The 27,603-nt window shown below is 41.4% G+C and overlaps 1 pseudogene; it reads left to right on the top strand.

Annotated features, from left to right (window-relative positions):
• Positions 1-1,672: 1,672 nt before the first annotated feature.
• On the top strand, positions 1,673-26,182 carry LOC136330141 (leukocyte immunoglobulin-like receptor subfamily A member 6; annotated as a pseudogene).
• Positions 26,183-27,603: the final 1,421 nt, after the last annotated feature.

The following is a 27,603-nucleotide window of genomic DNA, read 5'->3' as shown; positions in this document are numbered from 1 at the left end:
CTGTAATAGGTCCATACTCTTGTCTGAACAATTCAGTATTCCCCTTTATTTTTATCAGATATTTACACGATTCATCTTAAGTCACTCTTACGTTTTTCTACTGACTCTATTTCATTGCATTCGACAGTCCCTATTTCCATAGACCACTATCCTTAGCACTTTGTCATGTATGAGGGTGACTCTACGGTCCATTCTTGTTGGAAGTCTCTTCCCCTCACACACCTGATCTTCCGCAGGTTTCTTCCAAGGCCGTCCTGGGAGTCAGGCTGACGATGGAGAGGTAACGATGGCAGCTGCTCCTGCTCCTTGGTGTCCACTCTTTCAGACCTAGCATCTGCCCAGGGTTGTGTAAGTTGGGGACAGGTAATGCTGGCCTCATGCTCACATTTTGGATGCACTCATGCTACTAAAAATAAGCAGTGAGTTTGTGCAATAACTCTGCTTCCCACACCCCATGGGAGGAGTGACTCAGTGCTGACAAAGGGGGTGGGTCCGTGAGCAGAGCAAGAGCAGCCCACCCACAGACACAAGGTAAGGGGCACCCCAGCTTCCAGCCTTCACCTGAAGCCCTACCCTCCCTTTTTGCAAGAAACTGACTGGGAAGTCGCATTCTAGGGACCCTTGATGGGTCCGGGATCTGGCTGACATTCAGCTTTATTCTCTGGTTTTTTTCTTGTGGTTTCCTCTCTCTTCAGGGAACTTTCATATCTCTTTTCCCTCAAATGGTGACTTTTGCATATTTCACAAACAGTCTAGTGGCATTTATGGGTATTCGAAGCAGACAAGGGCTCTAGAGTGGATGGAACAAATGTTTCTGTTCACTGTGGAGTCCGACACCATGATCCTGCTGTGTCTGCACGTGGTCTGAACCAGAACAGAGACCGGTCCCCTCTCCTGAGCCAGGAACCGGGGACACCGCGACCACACTGAGGAGAGAGGTTCATGACAACACGAACCAAACAAGGAAAGAGATAAGATGTTACTCTCCGGGTCACACAGGCAGTAGATGACAGATGAATATTTACGTAATGGTTATCTGTTTCTTAAATATTAAACGTGAACCCAAATAAAAGTCCTTTAAAGCTTACATGCAGGACCGCAGAATGAGGAAGAGAACCCTGCCCAAGGAGCAAGGGGCTCTGAGGGGCAGGAAGGAGTCTAGCTTGTTCCTAGAAAGGAAACCCACACTCTGGGGCTGGAAGGGACATGTTTCCTTCTTTTATTTTTATCTAGTTCCCCTTGGTGCTCATTGTCAGAGACACTGGACCTGAACTGCACAGGGAGACGGTGGGCCTGTTCCCTGATGATCTGAGCTCTGCAATAACAGGGACCCACGTCTTCCTGAAGCATCTCCAGGGCTGGTGACCACCGTCTATGGTGAGGACCCCACAGAGAGGAGCTGAAGGACGGGCTGAGGATTACGGTGACCCCATGGGGGAGGCTCTGACAGAAAAGGACCTGCCCTGAGTCACCTCACCTGGAAGGGACCTCTCAGGAGATTCCAGGTAAGTTTGCCATTTCATCATGAAAGTGAGAGCTAGGTTCCCAGGGAGGGAATGTTCCCCTTTCTGGAAAGCTGTTCATGTGACAAACCTGTGACAGAGAGGGCCAGCCTTCCATGACCCCACCCTGTATGTCTTTTTCTGCTGAGGACCCCATGGTTTCTTCCATCTGCACAGTCAGGACGAGAGGGAAGAGACACCATGACCCCCACGCTCACAGCCCTGCTCTGCCTGGGTGAGAATGAGGAGAGGAGGGGAAGCCCTGGTCTGAGAGGGACCCCAGGACTCAGGAGGCTCACGGGAAAGAGGGTTCTTCTCAGCATTCAGGGCTCAGTCTTACACGAAATTACTTCCAGGACTGAGTGTGGCTCTGAGAACCCAAGTGCAGGCAGGTGAGTTGGTCCCCAGATGTCTCAGGTCCCACTCCTCGTGCAGACAAGGGGTCATCCCTGGGAAGTTGTGAATAGAATAAAGAAGTTCTGGGCTGATGGACACGGGGACATCTGAGGTGCTTGGGCTGAGAGCTGGAGACTGGGAGACAGAAATGTCTTGTGATGCAGCCTCTGATTTCCTTTCAGGGACCCTCCCCAAACTCACCCTTTAGGCTAATCCAGACCCTGTCATCCCCTGGGGCAGCCCTGTGACCATCTGGTGTTAGTGGACCCTGAAGGCCCAGGAGTGCCATCTGTACAAAGAGAGAAGCTCCGAACCTTGGTACAAAAAGAAGCCACTGGATTCCAGGGAAAAAGCCAACTTCTCCATCACACAGATGACAGAGCACTGCAGGGATATATCACTGTCACTATCTCAGCGCCACTGCTGGTCAGAGCAGAGTGACCCCTGAAGCTAGTGGTAACAGGTGAGAAGAAACTCAGGGGTCCCAGCCTCAGGCTCTGCCCTCAGGAAGGGGGTTTGTACTCAGGAGGTCTCCCCTCTCATAGCCCAGTCATGGGGGACGTGAGGGAGGGGTGAGCCCCATCTAACACGCTGCCCTTTCCTCTCCTAGGATTCTACAGCAAACTCAGCCTCTCAGCCCTGCCCAGCCCTGTCATGATCTCAGGCGGGAATGTGACCCTCCAGTGTGGCTCAGAGAAAAGGTTTGGGAAGTTCACTCTCACTAAGGAAGGAGAACACAGGTCCTCTTGGACCCAGGATTCAAAACAACACCCAAATGGGGAGTTCCAGGCCCTGTTCCCTGTGGGCCCCATGACCTCCAGCCACAGGTGGACGTTCAGATGCTATGGCTGTTACAGTAACATCCCCGAGGTGTGGTCACAACCCAGTGACATCCTGGAGCTCCTGGTCTCAGGTGAGTAAGTTTCATTAGTGTCCCATCCATGGATTTAGGCATCAAACTCATGACTGGAATCATTGCTGTGAGGGAGCCCTATGTGAGAGGGTGGGGGGAGGGAACACTGTGGCTCCTGGTCAGAGACCCAGAGAGACAGTGCGACCTGGGCCAGGACAGGAGAAGGCATTGTATGGGAGGAGCAGTCCCTGTAACTCACGTCTGATATCCCCAGGTGTGTCTCAGAAGCCCTCCCTCCTGACCCAGCAGGGCCCCATCTTGGTCTAAGGACAGAGCCTGACTCTCCAGTGTCACTCTAATGTCGGCTATGACAGATTTGTTCTCATCGAGGAGGGGGGACATGACCTCCCCCAGAGCCTTGTCTTGCAGCCCCAGCCTGGGCTCTTTCAGGCCAACTTCTCCCTGGACACTGTGAGCAGCTTCCACGGGGGCCGGTATAGTTGATACAGTGGACACAGCCTCTCCTCCGAGTGGTCAGCGCCCAGTGACCCCGTGGACATCCTGGTGGCAGGTGAGGGGCCTGTGGGTTCAGTCAGGGACCCAGACTCTGCACAGGCCCTGCTGGGGGATCTCAGGTGATGATGAGCAGAGTGAACGTGCAGGGTCCCAGGGAGGGGGACAGAGAGAGACAGGGGATGGGAGGGGAGGGGAGACTCAGAGAAACAGAGACAGACAGAGAGGAGGGTCCTCAGAGAGAAGCCTGCTGATTCTCAGGTCAGAACAAGGTGGCGGGAGCCCCTCACCCACCCTCCCTCTCTCTAGGACGGCTCCCAGACAGATCCTCTCTCTCAGTGTAGCCAGGCCCCACAGTGGCCTCAGAAGAGACCATGACCCTGCTGTGGACACAGATCCCAGTGGACACTTTCCTTCTGTCCAATGAATGGACAGCCGATCCCCCCTGGTGTCTTATATCAGAGCTCTGAGCTCAGCAGTACCAGGCAGAGTTCTCCATGAGTCCTGTGACCTCAGCCCACGGGGGACCTACAGGTGCTACAGGTCACAGAAGAGCAACCCCTACCTGCTGTCACACCCCAGTGAGCCCCTGGAGCTCCTGGTCTCAGGTGAGGGGACACTGACCCTGTCCTTCCTATACTTGGTCCCCTCAGGGCCGTGCCCCTAGGAAAGTCGGGGACAGTAATAAATGATGGGGTGCAGACGGTTTCACAGAGGAAGGTTCAGCCCATTGATGTTGGAAACACACAGGACCTCTCACCCTGAGCCCCCATTTCTGATCTCAGCAGAGATAACAAGGGGCAGGTGGAGGGAGGCATGTGGGAAATGAGCAGGGACATGATCATGCTGAGCACAGAAGACAAACCCCCACCCCTCACCTCCTGACGTCTTCATCTCAGAACCTGGACCCCTGGGGTCCCTGCCCCCACGGGACGCTCTCCTGTAAAGGGAAGTATCCCCACCTGTGGGAAACACTCTGCATGGCCCCTGTGCTCCCCTGGGGGCCTCTAGGCACTCAGTGCTCCCCTGAGAATAAGGAGGGGGCGTGCACAGCTCACGAGGACCTGGAGCCTCGCCCAGACGGTGTGCATTCGTATCAGTGGGCTGTGCACACGGCTCTGTTATTGCTCTTGTGTCAGAACTTCTAGACAACTCTTCAATGTCTAAACTAACAATTTAACTTTTGTTATATGGAGTCACAATTCAAATATAAAAAGTCTATTCCCATTTTCATTGGGAATACATTATATTCATACACTTATTATTGAGAGTAACATCTTGTTGATATTGTTTTTTTATCACACACATTTTCAAATTAGGTATAAATCTTTAATTTTTATTTTTTTAGTGAAAATAGGGGAGGTAGAGACAGACTCAAGCACGCATCTGACCAGGATCCACCTGGCAAACCCACTACAGGGTGATGCTCTGCCCATCTGGGGCCTTTGCTTTGTTGCAACCCGAGCCATTTTTTAGCACCTGAGACAGAGGCCATGGCCATCCTCAGCGCCCAGAACCAACTTGCTCTAATCGAGCCATGGCTGCAGGAGGCGAAGAGAGAGAGAGAGAAAGTACAGAGAGGGGGAGGGGTGGAGAAGCAGATGGCTGCTTCTCCTCTGTGTCCTGGCTGGGAATCGAACCTGGCATACCCATATGCGAGGTGGATTTTCTACCACTGAGTAACTGGCCAGCGCTAGGTTTAAATATTTTTGAAGCTAATAAACATCAGAAATATTTGATAGGTATTTGTAAAATTCAGGAAATTTATAATCTTCTCTAAGAATTGTATGCCTGAAACCAGTATGGCTTTGTTAACAAATGTTACCCCAATAAATTCAATATTAAAAATTTGAAAAAAGAATTACACATCTAATTTGTAATTTGTAAGCAAGCTATTTGATTCCCTTGTATTTTCTAAATAATAGTAAGTACATATGAGAAAGCTGTTGGTTTGGGCATATATATTTGATGATCTGCTAGATTTGTTAGATTCTCTTTCTCTGATTGTTTCTTCTTTCTTTTTTAAAAACTTATTAGGAAAATTAAATTTCACAGGGTGACATAGATCAATAAGAGTACATAGGTACCAGTAAACAATTCTATAGCATTTAAACATTTTTTTCTTTTGATTTTATTTATTCATTTTAAGAAAGAGGACAGTGAGAGGGTGAGAGAGAGAGAAAGAGAGAGAGAGAGAGAGAGAGAGAGAGAGAGATGAAGGCAGAGGAGCAGGAAGCATCAATTCCCATATGTGCCTTGACCAGGCAAGCCAATGGTTTCGAACTGGCGATTTCAGCATTCCAGGTCAACGCTTTATACACTGTGCCACCACAGGTCAGGCTAGCATTTAAACTTTTGATTATGTTGTATACCCATCTCTAAAAGTCAAATAATTTTCTGTCACCATATATTTCTTCCTCTTTATTCACTTCCCCCTCTCCCTCTGCCATAGCCCCCTTTCCCAATAACCACTTCACTTTTTTCTCTAGCCATGAGTCTCAGTTTTATATCCCACCGATATGTGAAATCATATCATTCTTAGCTTTTCCTATTTCATTCAGTAAGATGTTCTCAAGGTTCATCCATGTTGTTGTAAATGGCAATGTCTTCATTTCTTATGGCTGAGTAGTATTCTGTTCTATATATGTACCACTTCTCCTTTATCCAATCCTCTACCTGGGGACACTGTGGTTGTTTTCATGTTTTGGCAACTGTGAATAATGCTGTGATGAACATGGGGAGGGATACGTGTGTGTTTTTGTCACAATCTTTTTGAGATTTTTGGGGTAGATACCCTGTAGAGGGATTGCTGGGTCATATGGTAGTTCTATTCTTAATTTTTTGAGGAACCTCCACACTTTCTTACATAATGGCGGTACCAGTCTACATTCCCACGAGCAGTGAATAATGGTTCCTTTTTCTCCACAGCATCTCCAACACTTGTTATTACCTTTCTTGTTGATAATAGTCACTCTAACAGGTGTGAGGTGGTATCTCATTGTAGTTTTGATTTCCATTTCTCAAATAGCTAGTGAAGATGAACATCTTTTCATATATCTGTTGGCCATTTGTATAACCTCTTGGGAGAAAGGTCTGTTCAGGTCCTCTCCCTATTTTTTTATTGGATTGTTTGCTCATTTGTTGCTGAGTTTTGTAAGTTCTTTATATATTTTGAATATTAACCCCTTATAGGAACAGTTTGCAAATATCATCTCCCATTTAGTTGGCTGCCTATTTGTTTTGCTGTAGGTTTCTTTTGCTGTGCTGAAGCTTTCTAGTTTGATGTAGTCCCATTCATTTATTTTTGCCTTTACTTCCCTTGCCTTTGGGGTCAAATTCATAAAATGTGCTCCACAGTTAAGGTCCATAAGTTTAGTACTTATGTTTTCTTCTCTGTAATTTATTGTTTTAGATCTTATATTTAGGTCTTTGATTCATTCTGAATTAATTTTAGTGCAAGGGGACAAACTGTAGTCAAGTTTCATTCTTTTGCATGTGGCTTTCCAATTTTCCCAGCACCATTTATTAAAGAGGCTTTTTTTTCCTCTATTGTGTGTTTTTGCTCCTTTGTCAAATATTATTCATCCATATATATGTGGTTTTATTTCTGGGCTTTCTATTCTGTTCCACTGATCTGTATGTCTGTTTTTCTGCCAATAACATGGTGTTTTAATTATTGTAGCTCTATAGAATAATTTGAAGTCAGTTGGTGTGATACCTCCAACTTCATTCTTTTTCCTCAGGATTGCTTTGACTATTTGGGTTATTTTATGGTTTCATACAAACCTTGTAATTATTTATTCTACTGCATTAAAAATAATATTGGGATTTTGATGGGGGTTGCATTAAATTTGTATATGGCTTTGGGTAATATGGCCATTTTAAATATGTTAATTCTCCCAATCCATGAACACAAACTCTTTTTCCATTTCATTGTGTGTTTTTCAATTTCTTTCAATAACATTTTGTAGTTTTCAGTATTTAGGTTCTTCCCATCCTTGGCTAAGTTTATTTCTAGGTATTTAATATTTTATTTATTTTTTGCATTTGTAAAAGAAATTGTATTTTTGAGTTCATTTTCTAAAATTTTATCATTGACATATAGAAAAGAAATAAAATTTTGAATAATATATTGACTTTGTATTTTGTGACTTTATTGTATTGATTTATTATTTCTAATAAGATTTTGGTGGAGTCTTTGGGGTTTTCTATATATATGCTCCTGTGATCTGCACAAAGTGATACCTTTACTTCTTTCCTAATATAGATGCTTTTTATTTCTTTCTGTGTTTGGAAGTATTGCTTCTCCTTCCATTTTTTGGAAGACTTTGAGTAGAATAGCAATCAAGGTTTCTTTGAATGTTTGATAGAATTCACTAGTATAGCCATCTGGCCCTGGACTTTTATTTTTGGGGAGGCTTTTAATAGTTTTTTCTATTTCCTCCCTGCTTATAGGTCTGTTTAGGCTTTCTGCTTCTTCATGACTCAGTCTAGGAAGATTGTATTGTTCTAGGAATTTATCCATTTCTTCTAGGTTGTTGAATTTGGTGGCATATAGTTTTTTATAGTATTCTACAATAATTCTTTGTATATCTATGATATCTGTGGTCATTTCTCTTCTTTCATTTTGAATTTTGTTTATATGAGTCCTTTCTATTTTTTCCTTAGTGAGTCTTGCCAAGGGTATGTCAATTTTGTTGATTTTTTTCAAAGAACCAACTCCTTGTTTTATTTATTTTTTCTATAGTTTTTTGTTCTCTATTTCATTTATTTCTGCTCTGATTTTTATTATTTCCTGTTTTCTGGTGGTTTTTGGTTGTTTTTGTTCTTCTTTTTCTAGTTCCTTAAGATGTGAAATTAAGTGGTTTACGTGGGCTCCTCTTTTTTGTTCATATAGGCCTGTAGTAATAAGAACTTTCCTCTTATTACTGCTTTTGCTGCATCCCAGAGATGTTGTATTGTTATTTTCATTTGTCTGTATGTATCTTTTGATCTCTGCACTTATTTCTTCTTTGACCCACTCATTTTTTAAAAGTATGTTCTTTAGTTTCCACAGTTTTGTGGGTTTACCACTTTTTTGCAGTTAAATTCTAGTTTCAAGGCTTTATGATCAGAAAATATGCTTGGTATAATTTCAACTTTTCTGAATTTGCTGATGTTATTTTTGTGGCCCAACATATGGTCAATTCTTGAGAGTGTTTCATGTACACTAGAGAAAAATGTATACTCTGGCACTTTGGGATGAAATGTCCTGTAGATGTCTATCATATCCAATTGTTCTAGTGTTTCATTTAAGGCCAATATTTCTTTATTGATTTCTTTTTGAATGAATGATCTAGAGCCTTCAGTGGGTTATTGAGGTCTCCAAATATGATTGTATTTTTGTCAGTTTTTGTTTTTAGGTCAGTCAGTAGCTGTCTTATATATTTTGGTGCTCCTTGGTTTGGTGCATATATATTAAGATGTGTTATGTCTTCTTGATTCAATGTCTCTTTAGTCATTACGAAATGACCATTTTTGTCTCTGATTACTTTTGCTGTCTTATAGTTAGCATTGTTAGATATGAGTATTGCTACACATGCTTCTTTTTGGATGTTATTTGCTTGGAGTATTGTTTTCCAGCCTTAAACTTTGAATTCATTTTATCCTTGTTGCTTACATGTGTTTCTTGTAGGCAGCATACAGTTGGATTTTCTTTTTTAATCCATTCTGCTACTCTGTGTCTTTCTATTGGTAAATTCAACCCATTTACATTTAGTGTAATTTTTGACACTTGAGTGTTTCCTATTGCCATTTTATATATTGCTTTCTGTTAGTTTATATCTTGTTTGTTCTTCTCTTTTGTTTTTCTATCATTTGTTTTTGTTTGCTTGTAATTTATACTTCTTTCCTCTATTACTTCTTTTTTCAAGTCATGTGCTCCTGTGGTGTTTTTTTCAGGGGTGGTTACAATTAAGTAATGGAAAGGGTACTTACCATGTTCATTGTAGTACACTATCCTATGAGTGCTTCTGCACTCCATCATCCTTTGCTACTGTTAATCTTCGTCCTCTCCCCTTTTTTGTTTTTGTTGTCACAGTTTAAATTTAGTTTTATTGTGTTCTTGGTGGAGCTTTTACTTGTGGGTTTGTTTTGTTTTGTTCTTTGTATCTAGTTGGAAAACTGCCTTTAGTATTTCCTGAAGTGGGGGTTTTCTAATGATAAATTTCCTCATCTTTTCTGTATCTTTGAATGTTTTTATTTCTCCTTCGTATTTGAAAGATAGTTTTGATGGGTATAGTATTCTTGGCTGGAAGTTCCTCTCTTTAGAACTCTAAATATTGGGGTCTACTCTCTTTTAGCTTGTAGTGTATCTGCTGATGATGAGAAATCTGATGATAATTAATAGGCCTTCTTTTATATGTTGTATTCTTCTTTTCCCTGGCTGCCTTGAGAATTTTTTCTTTGTCATTGGTTTGTGCCAATTTCATTATGATGTGCCTTAGAATAAGTTTGTTGGGGTTAAGATAACTTGGTATTCTATTTGCTTCTTGAATTCGAGGCTTCAGTTCTTTCTACAGACTTGGGAAGTTCTTGTCTATTATTTGTTTGAATATATTCCAAATTACATTTTATCTCTCTTCTCCTTTTGTTATACCCATTATTTTTATGTTGCTCTTTCTGATGGAGTCAGACAATTCCCCTGTAGGGCTTTCTCATTTCTTTAAATTCGTGAATCTCTCCTCTTCTCTCTGTTGTGCCTCAAGTTGCCTGTCTACTGTGTCACTAATTCTCTCTTCTATCTAACCTGTTCTATTAGCTAGGCTGTTTACCTCCTTTTTCAGTTCATGAATTGAGTTTTTCACTCTGTTTGATTTGATTTCATAGTTTTAATTTCCTTGGTAATATATTCTTTCTGTTCACTGAGTTGTTTTTTGAGCTCCCTAAGTTGCTTTTCTGTGTCTTCTTGTATATCTCTGAGTATTTTTAGGATTTCTATTTTAAATTCTCTGTCATTTAACTTCAAGGTTTTCAATCTATTAAAAATTTTTTCTATAGATTTTTCTCATCTATCTGTGCTATATCTCTGTCTTTTGGATCCATGATATTCAGTTTTATTTTCCGTAATGGCATCTGAGGTTGATTTTATTAATAACACTAATGAGAATTGATAAAGAATAAAAGTGAAAAATTAAAACAATTTAAAAAATTATTTTTTTGAAAAAATACCATGAAAAACTGAGCATTATATTGTACTAAATAGAACAAAAACTACTTAGAACAGAGGGCCTGAGTTGGAGAGAAGTGACAAAGGGGCTAAAATGTGGTAAGGACCCACAAAATGCAAAAAAGGAAAAAAATTAGATCAAGAATAAAATAATTTTCTTGTAAAAGACAGTTGAATGAGAGATAGTGTGAAACAGATAAGAAGAAAACAAGAAAAAGAAAAACTATTGTTATATGTGGAACAAAAATTCCATAGAATGAAAAGCTGGGTTTGAGGATATGCTAATGAGTTAAAAAGCTAAGTAAAAAGCACATCAAATGCCACAAAGAAAAAATTTGAATCCAAAATAACATAATTTGTTTGTGAGTGAGGACCAAATAGGAAAAGTAGAATATAAGAGAGAGAAAAGAAAAAAGAAAAAAATAAGATAAATAGGGAAAAATTTAAGGTTTTTGGAGTGTAACCCTCATAGAGAGAAAGAAAGAAAAAAGAAAAGAAAAAATAATGGGAGATGTAACACCTATGGGTAATGTAGTTCAAGATGAAGATAAAAAAATAATATGAACAGAGGATAAAAGGAGCAAAGTGGAAGAAAAAAATAAGGATAAGAAAATGAAAGAAACAAAAGAAAGTGGAAAAAATTATAAAAACTCTGGATTATTATTGATTTTGAGAGTTATCTTTTTTCTTTTCTTTCTTCTCCCTCTTCCTGGTCGGTGGCACTGTACCCCAGGCTCTGCCACTGTGGCATGCTTAGGTAGAGATTTTCAGTTGATGTGTCCCTATGGTGATGTCATATACGAGGCCTCAGTCTCATTGGTAGTCAGGGCTTGTTAGTGTTTGCAGGCTCCAACAATGGGAGAGTCTGTTTTCCTGGAGCTTCTCTCCAAGTCTCTCCTTCCTGAATTAGCAGCCTGGTGATCCAGCTATAAAGTTGCCCCTGCCACTGCCTGGAGAGTAAGAGGCCCTAAAAGCTGGCAAATCTCCACTCTATCCCTACTCAGCACAGGGCTCTGGGTAAGGCTCTGCCAGTCATAGCTGCCAGCATAATCAGGTAGGGCTGGGAGCCGATTGCTCTCAAATTCTTTCTATGAGCCTCCAGGCATGTCTCATATGCCTCAGCACTCTGTAGGACCACTCTCCCCAGGCTTTTTGCACTTTGTAACCTGTATTGGCTGGCAGGAAGATGCCCTAGTCGCTGCCTGCAAGAACAAGAGGTCTTAAAAGCTGCCAAGTCCCTCCTTTTAGCACACAGCCCTGAGTATGAAAGCTCTGCCAATCAGCCACCAGCTTAAGCAGGTAGGGAGGCGTGTTGTCTTCTGTTCAGGCTCATTTCTAAGGTTCCCCAGGTATGTCTAGTTTAATTTGCCTTAGCATTCCATGAGATTGCAGAATTCTTCCTTGTTAAAAAGCCTACAGCGTAGCCTGCCCAACTTCTGCCGTGTTCTCTGAGGTCTATTTCATAGGAATGTGTTTTTCACCCTGTATCAGCTGGCATGAAGTTGCCCCAGCTACTGTGAGAAGAGCAAGAGGCCCTAAAAAATATCACGTCTCTTCTCTTAGATTGCTGACCTGAAAAAGAAGACCTTGTCAGCCAGAGTCGCTGCTGGCGTAAACCAGTTGGGCAGTGAGCAGACTGTGGGTTAAGCTAATTTCGGCCATTGGATTCTTGGATCTGCTCCATAGACTGTCTGCAAGCTGCCTGCACACCCCTCCCTCTAGCACTTCCATATTTTTTCTTCCCTGAGAATGTGCTTTCTTAGCCTGTATGGCTGGCAGAGGTGCCCCGCCCACCGGAGAGGTCCAGGCGTAGGGAAGATGGCTTTTCTGCACTCCCCATGCGCTGTTGTTCAGGGAGCAGGGATTACACTGAGACTCTGGGCACAGCCCACTCAGAAGGCTACTGCTGACAGTCTCTGACCCTGCCCCTCTGTCTGAAAACATGGGCACCCATGCTCAGGGCACTAGAAGGAACCACTTGCACACTGTCCATACTCGCAGACCAGGATATCGGGAGTAATGAAGGCCACTGCTCACCCGCCTTTGCCAGCGTCCACTCGCGTGGCCTGACCTGCTGTGGGCACACTCTCTCCTTGGCTTGAATGTCTCTGCCCCAGCCCAGCTCTTTCTATGCCCCCAGCCCTCACTTTCTCTGTTCCAAGTGAAAGCAGCCCTTCAGGTCAATGAGGAAGGCGAAAAGCAGCCCTTGCTCGGGTCAGTGTTTTGTTCTCCGTCTTTTTTCCTTCAGGGTCGATTATATATAAATATTTAGCTACCTTTTTGCCCAATCGTACGTTTATTCAGTGTGTGGGTCTTACAGACTTTCCTGGGATCGTTTTTCTGTCTCTAGTTGTCAAACTTGTTAAAATTTTGGGGAGAGGAATCGGTAGCCCTCCTCACAGCGCCATTTCTCTGACGTCACTCCAATATAGACATTTTAATGATGTTTATTCTTCCTAGCCATGAACATGGTATATGCTTCTACTTATTTGTATCTTCTTTGATTTCTTTTATCAATGTTTTCTAAATTTCCGAGTAAAAGTCTTTCACCTCCATGGTTAAATTTATTCCTAGGCATTTTATTTTTTTCTTGCAATAGTGAAGGGGATTGTTTTCTTAATTTCTCTTTCAGACAGATCATTGTTGGTGTATAAAAATGCCTCTGATTTTATATCCTGCCACCTTGCTGAATTCATTTATCAGGTCCAGCAGTTTTTTTTACTGTGACTAGGGTTTTCTAGGTATAGTATCATATCATCAGCAAATAATGATAGTTTTACTTCTTCTTTTTCAATTTAGATACCATTTATTTCTTCTTCTTGTTTGACTGCTTTGGCTAGGACTTCCAGAACTATATTGAATAAAAGTAGTGAAAGGGGGCACACCTGCCTTGTTCCTGATCTTAAGGGGATTGCTTTTAACTGTTGCCCATTGAGTATGATGTTGGCTGTGGGCCTGTCATAGATGGTCTTTATCATGTTGAGGTATATTCTGTGTATTCCCACTTTGCTGAGAGTTTTGATCATAAATGGGTGCTGGATTTTATCAAATGCTTTTTCTGCATCTATTGATATTAGCATGTGGTTTTTGTCCGCCCTTTTTTTTATGTGATAAATCCCATTGATTGATTTGCTAATATTGCACCAGCCTCTCATCCCCAGAATAAATCCCACTTGATCATGGTGTATGATTTTTTAATGTATTGCTGGATCTGGTTTGCTAATATTGTGTTGATAATTTTAGCATCTAAATTCATCAGGGATATTGGCTTATAGTTTTCTTTCTTTTTGTGTCTTTGGTTTTGGAATCAGAATTATGCTGACCTCATTAAAGGAGCTTGGAATTTTTTCCTCCTTTTGAATTTTTTGAAATACCTTGAGAAGGATAGGAGATTGTTCTTCTTTGAATATTTGGTAGAATTTGCCTTTGAAGCCATCTGGCCCAGGGCTTTTGTTTGCTGGTAGTTTTTTGATAACTGTTTCAATCTCTTTTGTTGTAATCAGTCTATTTAGGTTTTCTGATTCTTCCAGATTGATTTTTGAAAGCTTAATTATTTTAAGAAATTTTTCCATTTCACCTAGGTTGTCTAATTTTTTGGCATACAGTTCTTCATAGTATTTTTTTTTACAATCCTTTGTATTTCTACTGTGTTCTTACTTCTCCACCCTCATTTCTAATTTTACTTGAGTCCTTTCTCTTTTTTTCTTGCTGAGTCTTGCTAAGGGTTCATCAATGTTGTTTACTTTTTCAAAGAACCAGCTCTTGGTTTCATTGATCCTCTGTATTGTGTTTTTAGTCTCTAGGTCATTTATTTCTGCTCTGATCTTTATTATTTTCTTTCTTCTACTTCCTCTAGACTTTACTTGCTGTTCTTTTTTATAGTTCTTTTAGTTGCAGGATTGGGGTTTGTTTGGGGGTTTTTTGAGCTTTTTCTAACTTCTTTTTTTTATTTATTCATTTTAGAGAGGAGAAAGGGGGAGAGAGAGAGAGAGAGAGAAGAGAGAGAGAGAGAAGGCAGGAGGAGGTGGAAGCATCAACTCCCAAATGTGCCTTGATCAGGCAAGCCCATGGTTTCAAACCAGTGACCTCAGCATTCCAGGTTGACACTTTATCCACTGCACCACCACAGGTCAGGCTTTTCTAGTTTCTTAAGGTATGCCTGTAATGCTATGAACAGTCTCAGGACTGTTTTTGATCTGCCTCATAGATTTTGAGTTGTTGTATGCTCATTTTCATTTGTTTGAAGGAAATTTTTTATTTCTTTCTTGATCTCATTGTTGACCCAGTCGTTGTTTAATAACATGCTGTTTAGTTTCCAAGTGTTTGAGTGTTTTTCAGTTTTTCTATTGTAGTTGCTTTCTAGTTTCATGCCATTGTGGTCAGAGAAGATGCTTGATATGGTTTCAATCTTCTTAAATTTGTTGAGACTCGTTTTATGCCCTAATATGTGGTCTATCCTAGAGAATGTACCATGAGCACTTGAAAAGAATATATATTCTTCTGCTTTGCTGCTTTAGGGTGAAGGTTATGAAGATATCTATTAAATTCAGTTGATCTAGTGTATCCCTTAATTCTGTTGTTTCTTTGCTAATTTTCTTTCTCGAGGATCTATTCATTGATGTTAGTGGGGTATTGAAATACCCTACTATTATAGTATTGCTGTTGATCTCTCCCTTTATGTCCATCAAAATCTGCTTTATAAGGGTATGCAACATAACTAAATGTCAAAATAATCTGTAGATGCTTTCTCTGAATTATGTACCCTGATTTATCAATGTCACCCCATTTAACTTAATTTTTAAAATCTACTTTATATATTTTGGTGCTATTATATTAGGTGCATATATATTTATAATGGTTATCTCTTCCTGTTGGATTGCACCCTTTATCATAATGTAGTGACCTTCTTTATCTTTTACTATAGCCTTTGTTTTAAAGTCCATTTTGTCTGATATAAGTATTGCTACCCCAGCTTTTTTTTTCCATTTCTATTTGCATGAAATATTTTTTTCATCCTTTTACCTTTAGTCTATGTGTATCATTTCTTTTGAGGTGTGTCTCTTGTAGACAGCATATGTATGAGTCCTGTTTTCTTATCCATGCAAGCTACCCTACGTCTTTTGATTGGTTCATTTAATCCATTTACATTTAAGGTTATTGATATGTAGTTGTTTATTGCCATTTTATTCTTTAAAGCTATATTTCTCTTTTACTATATTCACTTCCCCCTTTGTTTTATTTAGAACAGGCCCCTTTACATTTCTTGCAGCATTAGTTTGGTTCTAATGAATTCCTTGAGTTTTGTGTGTTTTTATTTTGTCTGGGAAGCTTTTTATTTCTCCTTCAATTTTAAATGATAGCCTTGCTGAATAAAGTAGTCTTGGTTGTAAGTTCTTGTTCTGCATTACTTTGAATATTTCTTGCCATTCCCTTCTGGCCTCAAGTGTTTTTGTTGAGAAGTAAGATGTCATTTTTATGGGGGCTCCTTTGTAGGTGATAGCCTTTTTTTCTCTAGCAGCTTTTAATATTTTCTTTTATCTCTTAGCTTTGTTATTTTAATTATGATGTGTCTTGGTGTAGATTTTATTTTTTGGTTTCTCTTTAATGGAATTCTCTGTGCTTCTTGAACTTATGTGACTTTTTCCTGCAACAATTTATGGAAGTTTTCAGCTATAATTTTATTGAACAAGGTCTCTAAGCCTTGTACTTTCTCTCCTTCTTCAAAAAACCCTATGATGTGAATGTTGTTTCTCTTTAGGTTGTCACAGAGCTCTCTTAGAGTTTCCTCAGATTTTTTTAGTCTTTTTTCTTTTTGCTGTTCTGCTTCCATGCTTTCACTTATCTTGTCCTCTAAGTTGCTGATTTGATCCTCTGCTTCATCTATCCTGCTTTTAGTTCCTTCCAGTGTAGTCTTCATTTGTGATATTGTGTTTGTCATTTCTGTCTTGTTCTTCTTTACGATTTCTGTGTCCTTTTTGATGCTTTCAATTTCTTTACTGAAGTGTTCATTAAGTCCATCCATTGTAGCTTTGAGATCTTTAAGCATTCCAAAAATCATTTATTATACTCTGCATCTTATAATTTGATTACTTCCGATTTGTCCAAGACTTTATCAGAGGATTTATCTTGTTGAAGCATATGACTTATGCTTCTCTGCCTACCCATTATTTTCTATGACTTGTAGGCTTCTTTCAGCTGTGATGTCCTTACCTAGTAAAGCCTCTTTGAAGTCTTGATTTGTTTGTTTTCTTCTCAGTTTTCTTAACTCAGTGGTAGTCTTGTTTACTGATCTAAGCAGGGGTCTTATTTGAAACTGTTTCCAGGAATGTGGTGATTGTAACCTGAGACACTGAAGGCCTTATCTGCCAGCTTCCCTCTGGGGGCAGGGTGCTTTCTCCATATCAGTAGGGAGAGGTGTATCTCAGATCTCCATGGAGACCTGAGTTATTGCCCCTCCTCCCCACTTCCTGTTTTCAGCTGTGTCTTGTTGCTCTGATTAAAGCTGGAGAGCTTTCTGGAGGTGGGTCACCTGGAACTACTTTAGGCTTGTGCTTTTTTGAGGGTTCAACCCTTCCCCCCCCCCCGCTATGGCCACCTCCAGCACTGGATGAGTCAGCTTCTCAGGTCCTCCCATGCATTCTTTTGCCAGTCACTATCTGTCTCTCTCTCTCTCCCCTTTCCTTTTGGAAGATAAGCCAGCCCTTTCAACACACCTCTTTCCCAGGTCCCCAGGCAAGTGGCTGTGAGCAATATTTACTACTATTGTCCTTGGAATAAGAGCTGTTCTAGGCTCTCAGCCTCACACCCTGTTTGTTCCTGTAAACAGGGGAGACTCATTGCTCCTCGGCACTCCCTACCAGGTTTAGTGTGGCTTCTTCTTTGCTCCTTGGTTTTTGAGAGCTGGTCTTGTAGTCCAGAGTTGGGTTTTCATGCTGATTGTACCTAAATTAATTTGTAATCCAGTTTAGTGGTGTGAGCTGGGAGTCTGTGCATCTGCCTACTCCGCTGCCATCTTCAGGTCTCTCTAGATCAAGTTATTAAAAAGTTGTTAATATCAACCCTGTCCCTGATTCTGACTCTGACTGAGGCTACAAACTCAATTTATGCTCTACTACAACCCTAACCCTGGCCCTAACCATACCTCTAATTATCTATTTTTTTATTTATTTATAAATATGGTTAACATGTATATTTATTTTCCCTGTTTCTCTCTTTTTTTAAGGGGCCTAAATATCGTTAACATTTATTTTTATTTTTCCTGTTTCTCTCCTTTTTTTAAGGGGCTCAATATTTTTTTCTGTACCCAGGGCCTCAACGGACCTTAATCTGCCTCTGCCTGTAACCATTGTTTTAAACCCTGCACCTGGCATTTTGGTTGTTTCCAGTTCATTTAATTCTTTTTCTGTGGATTTCCTTCTTCTTTCATTTGGGGCATGTTCTTTCTCTCCCCATTTCATCTCTCTGTGTTAAGTATCTTCTCTGTTACTCTCAGACTTGTTATCATGTTTTTCTGGTGATGGTGCTTGTTGGGTTCAGTGGCACAATCATTCGCATGACCTGAGTTCCATGCTCCAGGAATGTTTCTTTTGGGTTATGGCACCCTCCTGTTGTAGTTGGGTCATGAATGCTGTTGACTTTCTGTGGATGGAGTTAACCCTTTGGGCTGGCTGACTATAAGGATAAACCTCGATCACTGTTTGAAGACATGCTGCAGAGGTTCTCCCTCAAGGTGGAGCTCTTCCTAGCAGAGTCTCGTGGCTGCCGAGATCCCTCTTTGGGTGTGCTGCTTGTATGGCTAGCTGGGTCAAGATTAAGTGTGATCTGAAGCCCACCAGTGGTTGTTTTGTTCTGGGTTCACTTGGATGTGGTTCAGGTACAGGCTGATATTGGACACTGTGTGTGACCTTGGTCTACTGTCTGGAGCTACCATGCTGTTCATTGTTTGTGGCTACATCTCCCAGGCCCGGGTGTGCATGGAAGGGGTCAATCTATGTACAAAGGTCAGCTTCCTCCAGCTTAGAGCAGGGGGCAGATCTATAAAATGGCTGAGGCTTGCTGAGGCCTGCCTCCACCTGTCAGGTATTCTGTCTCTCCCTGAGGTTGCCTGATCTTCTTCCAGAGCCTTCTGAAGAAAGACCACAGCCTTTTTTTACTCATTGTGAGCTCAGTAGGGTGGGGCAACTGGAACTGGGGAGGATGGTAGTAGGTCCCTCATGTGGGGGTCATGCAGTGAGGCACTCTGTGATGGGAAAGTGGCTAATACTACAGAATCAGATCTCACAGTCTATGCCAGCATTTCTAACTATCTCCCTCAGGAGGGGCAGGACATACATTCAGGTTGCATGCAGCCAGTCATCCCTTCTACAGGAGCCAGCTCAGCCAGGTGGGACACTGGACTCAGGATAATGAATCAGAAAAGTCTCCCATAGGATTGATGTTAGCCCAGCCCACAGGTGGGGGTCAAGCTCTTCATGCTAGTCCCAGGCAATAGCTTTCAAGAGATTCACACTGAAATACCCCAACTTCCATCAGCTCCCCCAGCTGCACAACTAAGCTTGAGAGGTCAGGTATCTGGAACTTGGAAGGAAAGATTAAACATTCTGTTTGGGAAAGTGTAGGCTGAGCTTGCAGGGGAGATAGGAAAGCTGCCCCCTCAAGGGAAGGTGGCATCTATGTCTTCAGCAGACTCCCTTCTCTCCCCGGTGGAACAAACCCCCACTGGTTTTTACCACCAGATGCTGTGTAGGCTCCTCTTCCCATATGTGTTGTTCTGGGTTGGGGAGCCCTGCATGGAGTTGAGACCCCATGCTCCTGGGGGGAGAAAGTTTTCCAGCCAAGGTATTTCTCCAGCTTCTCAGTTGCCACACCAGGGTGGAGGGTCTAGCCTTGCATTTCCACCTTCCTTCCAGTCTCTATGTGGTTTCCTCTGTAAATCCTTGGGTATAATACCTCAGTTCAGCTGTCCTCTAGTTGGGTATTTAGGTTCATTGCTTTGTAAGTTAGCTGTAAGTCTGGCTTGGGCCCAGGAGCAGGAGAGTTTAGCTTTCACCGACTCTGCAGCCATCTTGGAATCTGTTAAAATTTCACTTTTTTATTTCAAACTGTATACCTACCTTTCTCACTCTAAATTCCTGATGATGAAATGGTGGAGTAAAATGTTTTAGAGCTTTACCTCATGAAAACAGCTTAATTCATACCCAAAATTATTTCAAGGCAAAACTATTAAGAAATCTATATTTTATACTGAAAGTATTATTTTTTAATAATTTATTTAGAAAATTAAATTTCATCGCAGTATTATTCACAGTGGCCAAGGTAAAAAAACAACCAAATTGACCCTCAAAAGCACTACTGACCTTTACATTTCCATCTGTTTTTCTGTTTTATTAAGGTTTTATTAGGCATGCTTTCTTGTTCTGACAGAAACACATCTCCTAGAAATTATCTTTTTTTCTCTGGTTACAAGGCACATGAGACACATTACAAAGGCTTCCTGGTTGCAACCATTTGGAAATTAACCCAAGAGAATAACAGTTATCATCCATGTGCATTTCCTGAATTGTGTGAGCTGATATTTAAAATTTTTGCATAGATTTTTGTAATTGGGATACTTCAATAATACTTTTTTAATCTTGCATTTTCTATCAAGATGGTTTGACAGATTGACATATTTTCCTATTTTTTATTCTCATTAAATATTATACTTTGGTGGAATTTCTCTGTTCCTTAAACCTTGAAAACCAGAACTGTGGACATCCTTGTTTGTGACATTTTTTTAAAAAAAATTTAAATTATTTTATTTATTCATTTAGTGAGAGGAGAGAGAGAGAGAGAGAGAGAGAGAGAGACAGAAGGGGGAGGAGCATAAAGCATCAACTCCCATATTGCCTTGACCAGGGAAGCCTTGAGTTTTGAACTGGCAAACTCAGCATCCCAGGTCGACGCTTTAACCACTGTGCCACCGCAGGTCAGGCTTATGACATTTGATTATGGGTGCATGGAGGTTGCCTTTTGGGATAAAAATTACATCATTACCCATCCATTTAGCTCTCTCTCCTTCTCTCCTCAGATACACATTACAAGCAACACACACACTCACTACATATTGGTACAGCACACACATATGTAGATATAAATGATGATATGTAATTCTGGTATTTATGAAAGAATATATATATGCAACTATATATACAGATATATTTTACATACTATTTTATACTATACTACAAAATTTTCATATATGTTATATATTACATATATATACATATATTGTGTTTCTGACATTCAGAGCCCCTGACAGCAACCCCTGCTCCTAGATCCCTGGCTCCCAACTATTGAAATGTGGGATCTCTCAGCTATAGGTAATAAGCTTTTGAGACTTTGAGTCTCAGACTGAATGCAGAACACACAGTTCTTAAATATTTCCAAATTGAGACAGTTTTTTTCCACTAATCCTAAGCTCTTGGACACAGGTAACTCTTATCACAGTGACTCAGAGCAGGTTCTGAAATCAGATGTCACAAGGAGGCTGAGGCCAAGGGGTGGTGGGAGCCCGGGGTGGACATCAGATCATGGAGAATTGGGTCTTCCCTAACCACAGTGACCTCTATATTCATATTTTCTAACCCCAAAACCTCAGGACTACACAGTGCAGAACCCTATCCAGATGGGCATGGCTGCATTGATCCTGCTGGTCCTCAGAGTGCTGCTGTTTTAGGCTCGAAACAGCCCGAGAAGGACCCACGATGCAGCCAGGTGGTGACCACAGAAGGAACAATGCAGTGTTCAGAGAGGTGGAGACTTACAGCACATGTGAAAACCCAGGAGGTGGTGAGAGAAAGTCTGGACCACAGTTGGGGACATTGTCTGTTGAGAATGTCCAAGGGAGAGACTGTGATTGGGGTGCAGGGAACATGTGCCGTGTTCCTGTGGAGGATGCCTCCTCCACTCACTGGGGCCTCCCTCCGTGTCACCACTGACTTTCCCTGAATATCCTTTCATTCTCACCCCTGTGACACGAGGGTGCACCCACATGGCTGGATTGGATCCACATCTATACACCCTTCACTCCTGACCACATTCACATCAACAAACTGTGGTGTCTTCAGAGCACTGAGATTTTTAAACAATAAAGAACAATGCATTGCCACCTGCTGCACTGTTGGGTGAACATAAAAATTATGCCGCTAAATGACAGAAGCCAGACACATTCCTTTTACATGAACTGTCCAGGAGAAAGAACCCCATAGACACAGAAATCAGGTTTGTCAGGGGCTGCGCTGGAAGGGAGATTGGAGACTGAGTGCTTTGTGTTCATTGGGGGATGACAAAATTTTCTTGAAAGTGGAAAGAAGTTGTGGTTGAGATATTGTGTATTTACTCTATTCCATTGAATGATATGCTTCGAAAAGCTGAATTTCCTGTTATGCTAATTTTACGTCAATAAAAGGAAGTGCACCATTGACAGTTAGCTAAGTCTGTTGGAGCATCATAGTGAAATTTCAACGTTGCAGTTTTGATCCTTGGTCAGGGTAGACATGGGACAACCAATGAGTGAACGACTGAGTGTAACAACAAATAAATGCTTTTCTTCCCCCTCCCCTTTCTCTTTCTTCTGCCCATTTATCTGCATATCTGTATGTCTAGCTATGTGTGTCAGTCTATCTATCAATCTTTTTATCTATCATCTATCTATCTATCTATCTATCTATGTATCTATCATCGTTCTATCTACCTATCTACCTATGTAGCTATCTACTTACCTATCTATATATCGTTTATCATCTATCTATGTATCTTATGTCTATCTCCATCTGCCACTCAATCCCTCTGGCCTTGACAATCTGAACTAATAAAATAAATATAGTTTTCTTGAACCACATTGTTAGTTTTCAATTGCTGTGATAACCTTAACAAACTAATTCAATGTCTCTTTCTCTCTCTCTCACTTTCTCTCTTTCTCTCCATAGTGACATGTGGAACTGAGTTTTGGCTCACACACAGGAAATAATTTCATCTAAAACAATACAAAGCAAATTGCTCAGGTTTTATTCTCTTCTAAAAATGCAGAATCAAGCTGTCCACTTTGATTTTGCTTGTCACAGACTAAAATATAGTACAAGGCCTAATTAATATGAGGTTGAAAATGGACTTCCTTTTTCTTCTGAAAATTGTTTCACATCATTAATCATTTCGTATATTAGCTTGGCCAAGGGGTATTAAATGTCATTCACTGGAAAATTGATATGACTTTTTTTCTGATTACATGATTTCATTGAATATATTGGGATGACATTGGTTAATAAAACTATATAGGTTTCAGGTATACAGTTCTATTATACATCATCTGTATATTGTTTGTCTGTACTACCCAGAGTCAAGTCTCCTCCTGTCACCATTTATCTCCCTCTATCCTCTTCTCCCTCCCTTCACTCCTTTCCCTCTGGTAATCATCAAACTATATTTTGTGTCCATGAGTCTTTCTTTTTCTTGTCTGAACACCTTCACCTATCTCACCCAGCCCCTAACCACCTCTCTTCTGACAGCTGTCAATCCTGTTCTCTGTACTGAATAATTGCTATGACTTTCACATGGTAGCAAACTATCCTAAAATCAGTATGTAATTGTAGAGTTTAGGAAAACTATTTGTGACACCTTACACAGGAGTTGTGCTCAGTAATGTGGTTCAAACAAAACTTGCAACATGCACTATTTTTAGGATGAGAAGAAGCTGATCCTCTTTCGATATGACAGGCACCTGGAGACTGACACAACTGTGGTGTGGGGACACTGCCACCAGACCCTGTGGGTCTGTCTCCTGTGCTTCTCTTTAACATCTGAAAAATAAATCATGAATAGCTCTGTGATAAAAACTGTTTGGGGACTTTACCACATTTTCTGATGGATAAACAACACCAACCTGATACTGCAAAGTAAATCCAAAATTCTTACCATGAAACACGCAAGTTGGGGCAGCTCTCCGGTTTCCCTTGACCAGAAACATGCAGATGTATCTAGAAGGTTTGCCTTAAGACCATGGACCATCACATTTCCCCTAACTACCTTTCATTTTGTATGTGAATCCTGAGAGGGTGAGAGCAAAGTCAGCACTGGGTTATGGACAATTCCACAACCAGATATATTTTGTATCCAGAGTCCTTGTATTTGATATAAAGGGGAAATAGAAATATGAATATAAGGTTTACATGCTTTGTGTAGTAATTTCATAGGTACATATTTTCTTCAATAACTCACATTCACTACAACTGCATTTTAAGCACTTGTAGGTATTTTATACTCCTTTGTGTGTAAGCACCAAGAACACATTTTATAGGACTAGCTAAAGCTTCTTTTTGTTTAATTTTTCTATTTTACTTACAAAATTAATTTTAACTTGACTGGGACAGAACAAGACCTTTCTCTCAAGAGGATATATAAATGGCCAACAGATATATGAAAAGATGCTCATCTTCACTAGCTATTCAAAAATTCAAATCAAAAATTACAGTGGGACGCCACTTTACATCTGTGTGATTGGCTATTATTAACAAGAAAGGTAATAACAAGTGTTGGAGACACTGTGGAGAAAGAGGAACCCTCATTCACTCCTGGTGGAAATGCAAAGTAGAACAACCATTATAGAAGAAAACATTGGTACATAAAGACACGTGCACCCCCATGTTCATCACTAGAGCTCATTTCAAAAGAAATACAGGAACTTAGAGTTCAGTTGAGGTCCAAGGACAGAGACCCTTGGAAGTAGGGTAGTAACTGAGCTGAAGATAAAAGGACCACCGTCACACACACAAAGCCTGTCTCCTCAGCTGGTGAGTAGAGACCTCAGTGTGGAGAGGTTTGGGGACCTCTGTGCTGGGAACCAGACTCCAGGGCCCAGCCCTCTGTCCTGGGCTGGATCAGAGACTGAAGACCACAGCAAGGGGCTGCCACTCACAGAGCATCCCTAATATTCATGACTATAACATCGCTGGCCTGACTCACTGAGTGCCAGGCTCTGTGAAAGCATTTCATGCCAGAATCAGCCTGTGAAGGAGGTGTTCCTCTCACCCCTAAGAGACGAGCTTTTGTAATCAGTGGAAACAGAGATAAAGTTTCTTGCCTAAGGACACAAGGTTATTGAAGAAGCAGAACTAGCCTGGGTTGGCCAGAACCCACACTTCAGTTTGTCCACCGCTCTGCACCGCCCCCTTGTGGGCAGGGCCCTACCTTACATGATAGAGGGACAACTGGACAAAGCTGAGGGATAGCTCAGCTTCAGATCTTGGACACTAGGGGAGAAGGGACCTCATGATGTTTATACTTGGACAGCGACTGAGCCCCCTAGAAGATGAGAGAGCGCTCTATGGGAGGGGTCCTGAACACAGCGCTGTTGAAGGGACACAGGAGAGAGGTCACCACACACGGCACGGGCTTAAATATGTTTCAGCGAGACAGAAACAGCAATAAGCTCTTACTACCATTGAGCAAATATTTCCATTGCTTTGTCTGCAGTAGTGCCCACCTGCGGAGGCTTGATGCGCACACGAAGGGTTAAAAATGGCCCCTATTCTCCCAACTCTAATGGGGAGAATTACAATTTACAAAAAAATGCATATATGTCTATATGTGCAAATATAAATATGTAATTTACAGTGTAAAGTTTCAGGCCTATAGTTTATAGTGTATGTGTTTATTCTGCACATTCAATACATTAGTAATACAATTAATATAATAAACACATTACTATATCATTACAAATGAATATAGAGTATATTATTCTGACATTAAATATATCATGTATTACTAAAATTGATACATGCAAATGTAAACAAAATTTGCACTATATATTATATAATACAATGTATAATTGATATGGTGCACGTAACTCATATAGTATGTTTTTTAAATTTATATTTTAAACATTTACATGATTTAAAGTATACATGTTATTACATATTTTAAATACAAAACTATATTTACTATAATTACATTATAATCATATAATTTATTGTAAATGTATAAATATGTTATTCATATCACATGTTATTAATATTGCATACATATAATTTTAAATTATGGCAGATGTCCTAGAGGGGAGCACAGACAGCTGTGTGTAGAAACGCGGGGGGGGGGGGTCCTGGATCATGGATCAGCAACAGGTGTGGAGGGGAGGAGGTCTAGGCGGTGAGGTTTCCTGCTTTCTTAAGGAATAATGAAGATTCAGCCTCTGAGAAGGGCGGGGCACTGTTGCAGAAGAGGGAACACGAGGATCGCGTCCTGGTTGGGGAGGAGCCCCTGGGCTTCAGCATGACCGCCTGTGAAATGGGCAGTAAGGCGCATGCGCAGTAAAGGTAAATCTTAAAAAGCACGATGGAAGTACAGCGCATGCATCAAGGTCAGACCATGGCTGGTGCTCCATCAACTTGCCCGCTAACAACAGGTTTGCAGGCAACACGAGTACATGGGGGCTTTGCGTCCTCCCTCCAGCAGCGCCGTTCCACCCCCTCAGGGGGCTGTGTGAGAAACCAGCATAGAGAGATGAGATGCCAGTGCTTGGGTGGGGACTCAGAAGGAGGCCAGCACTCCCTGTTCCCCGGTGTCCATCTCCACAAGGGGCATGGTGAAGGGGAGGTCGGTGCTGCCCCGCACGAGCTCCTGCAGGAAGGAAACCGGGTGCGTCTGCGCCACCGGGCGCGCAAGTCCTTGACCACGTGACCTCTGAGCCCTTACAGTGTGAGTGGTGAAGCTGAAGATCTGACTTTTAAATTTATTTAACTTCAATATTAATGGTTACAGTAACACGTGGTTACCAACTGGGTCAGGACAGATGTTACTTCCACCCACACAGAAAGGTCTAGGGGTGCAGGTGGGGACCCCGGGGTGAGGGAGACCCTTGTGCGGGGACCCAGAGACTCAGCCTCTCCTGTCCAGCTCTGGATTTTGGCATGTCCTCCTGATTTCTCATCCTAGGGAACACACTGACACGTTCTCAGAACAGTACCAGTCCTGGTGAGTGATGGGGACACAGGGCCTGGACCTGGGTCATGACTCTTGGGGAAGGGACGAAGCTTAGGCTTCAGTGTTGGTCATATTCCAGGTATGTCAACTTCCAGTGGACAGAGGAGCCAACACTCAGGACCCTGGTATTGTGAAATGGCGACACTGGTTCCCGTGCTGCGGGAAGACTAGTCACACAAGAGTGTTGTAAAGTAGCGTTCCACTGGGTTTATGTAGAGACACCAAGTCCAAATAAATTTTTGAGGAATTTTATTAATAGGAGGAGATTTATTAATAAGCCAGCTGCATATGACAAACACGGGGTATAGCTGACCCAAATCGTGCAGTCCAAAATACGTATAACTCTGAGGCTGGTTATATACATTTGATCATATACAGGTTGGCGGGAAAAGGAGGAGGAGGGGAAGATGACACAATTATTAACAAGCTTATAATATTCATCTATAGAATTTATAAAAATCATTTTTACATATTAAAATTTATAAGGTAACAGAATAGTGAAAAATGTTGTTTTTCATATTAAAAGACATTCCCAAATCTTTTAGTGTTTATCTGCCATCCCTTTGTTTTAGAGGTATATACATCAATCACACGATTTCAAGATGGGGGGTCTTACATGATGTCAGAGAATAAGCATTTGTAAATCACTCATTAAGGAGAAAGAAAGGAGAAAGGAAAAGGCCACTTAATCTTTCTCCCCTTCCCCCACACCTGGCTAGCTGTTTACCTTCTTCCATTTAAAACCTAGTACAAAAACCTCTCCATTTACAAAACAGTGCTATCACCCATCCTGAGCTAGTGAAGTACACACAAGTATAAAAATCATATTTACAAAATCTCTCTGAGTGCTTGGTCTAAATCAGGGGTCGAGAACCTATGGCTCGCGAGCCAGATGTGGCTCTTTTGATGGCTGCATCTGGCTCACAGTCAAATCTTTAATGAAGAAATAATAACGTTAAAAATATAAAACATTCTCATGTATTACAATCCATTCATTTTCTACCGCTCATGTTCATGGTTGCGGGTGGCTGGAGCCAATCACAGCTGTCCTCTGGGACAACACCAAATTTTAATTGGATAATGCATAACATACATGGGTCGTTGTGAGGTCAGGAAGT

The sequence above is a fragment of the Saccopteryx bilineata genome, chromosome 3 (assembly GCF_036850765.1).
Source record: "Saccopteryx bilineata isolate mSacBil1 chromosome 3, mSacBil1_pri_phased_curated, whole genome shotgun sequence".
NCBI classification, from domain to species: Eukaryota; Metazoa; Chordata; class Mammalia; order Chiroptera; family Emballonuridae; genus Saccopteryx; species Saccopteryx bilineata.
Note: the sequence above shows the minus strand (reverse complement) of the source record. Positions and strands in the feature narration are given on the sequence as shown.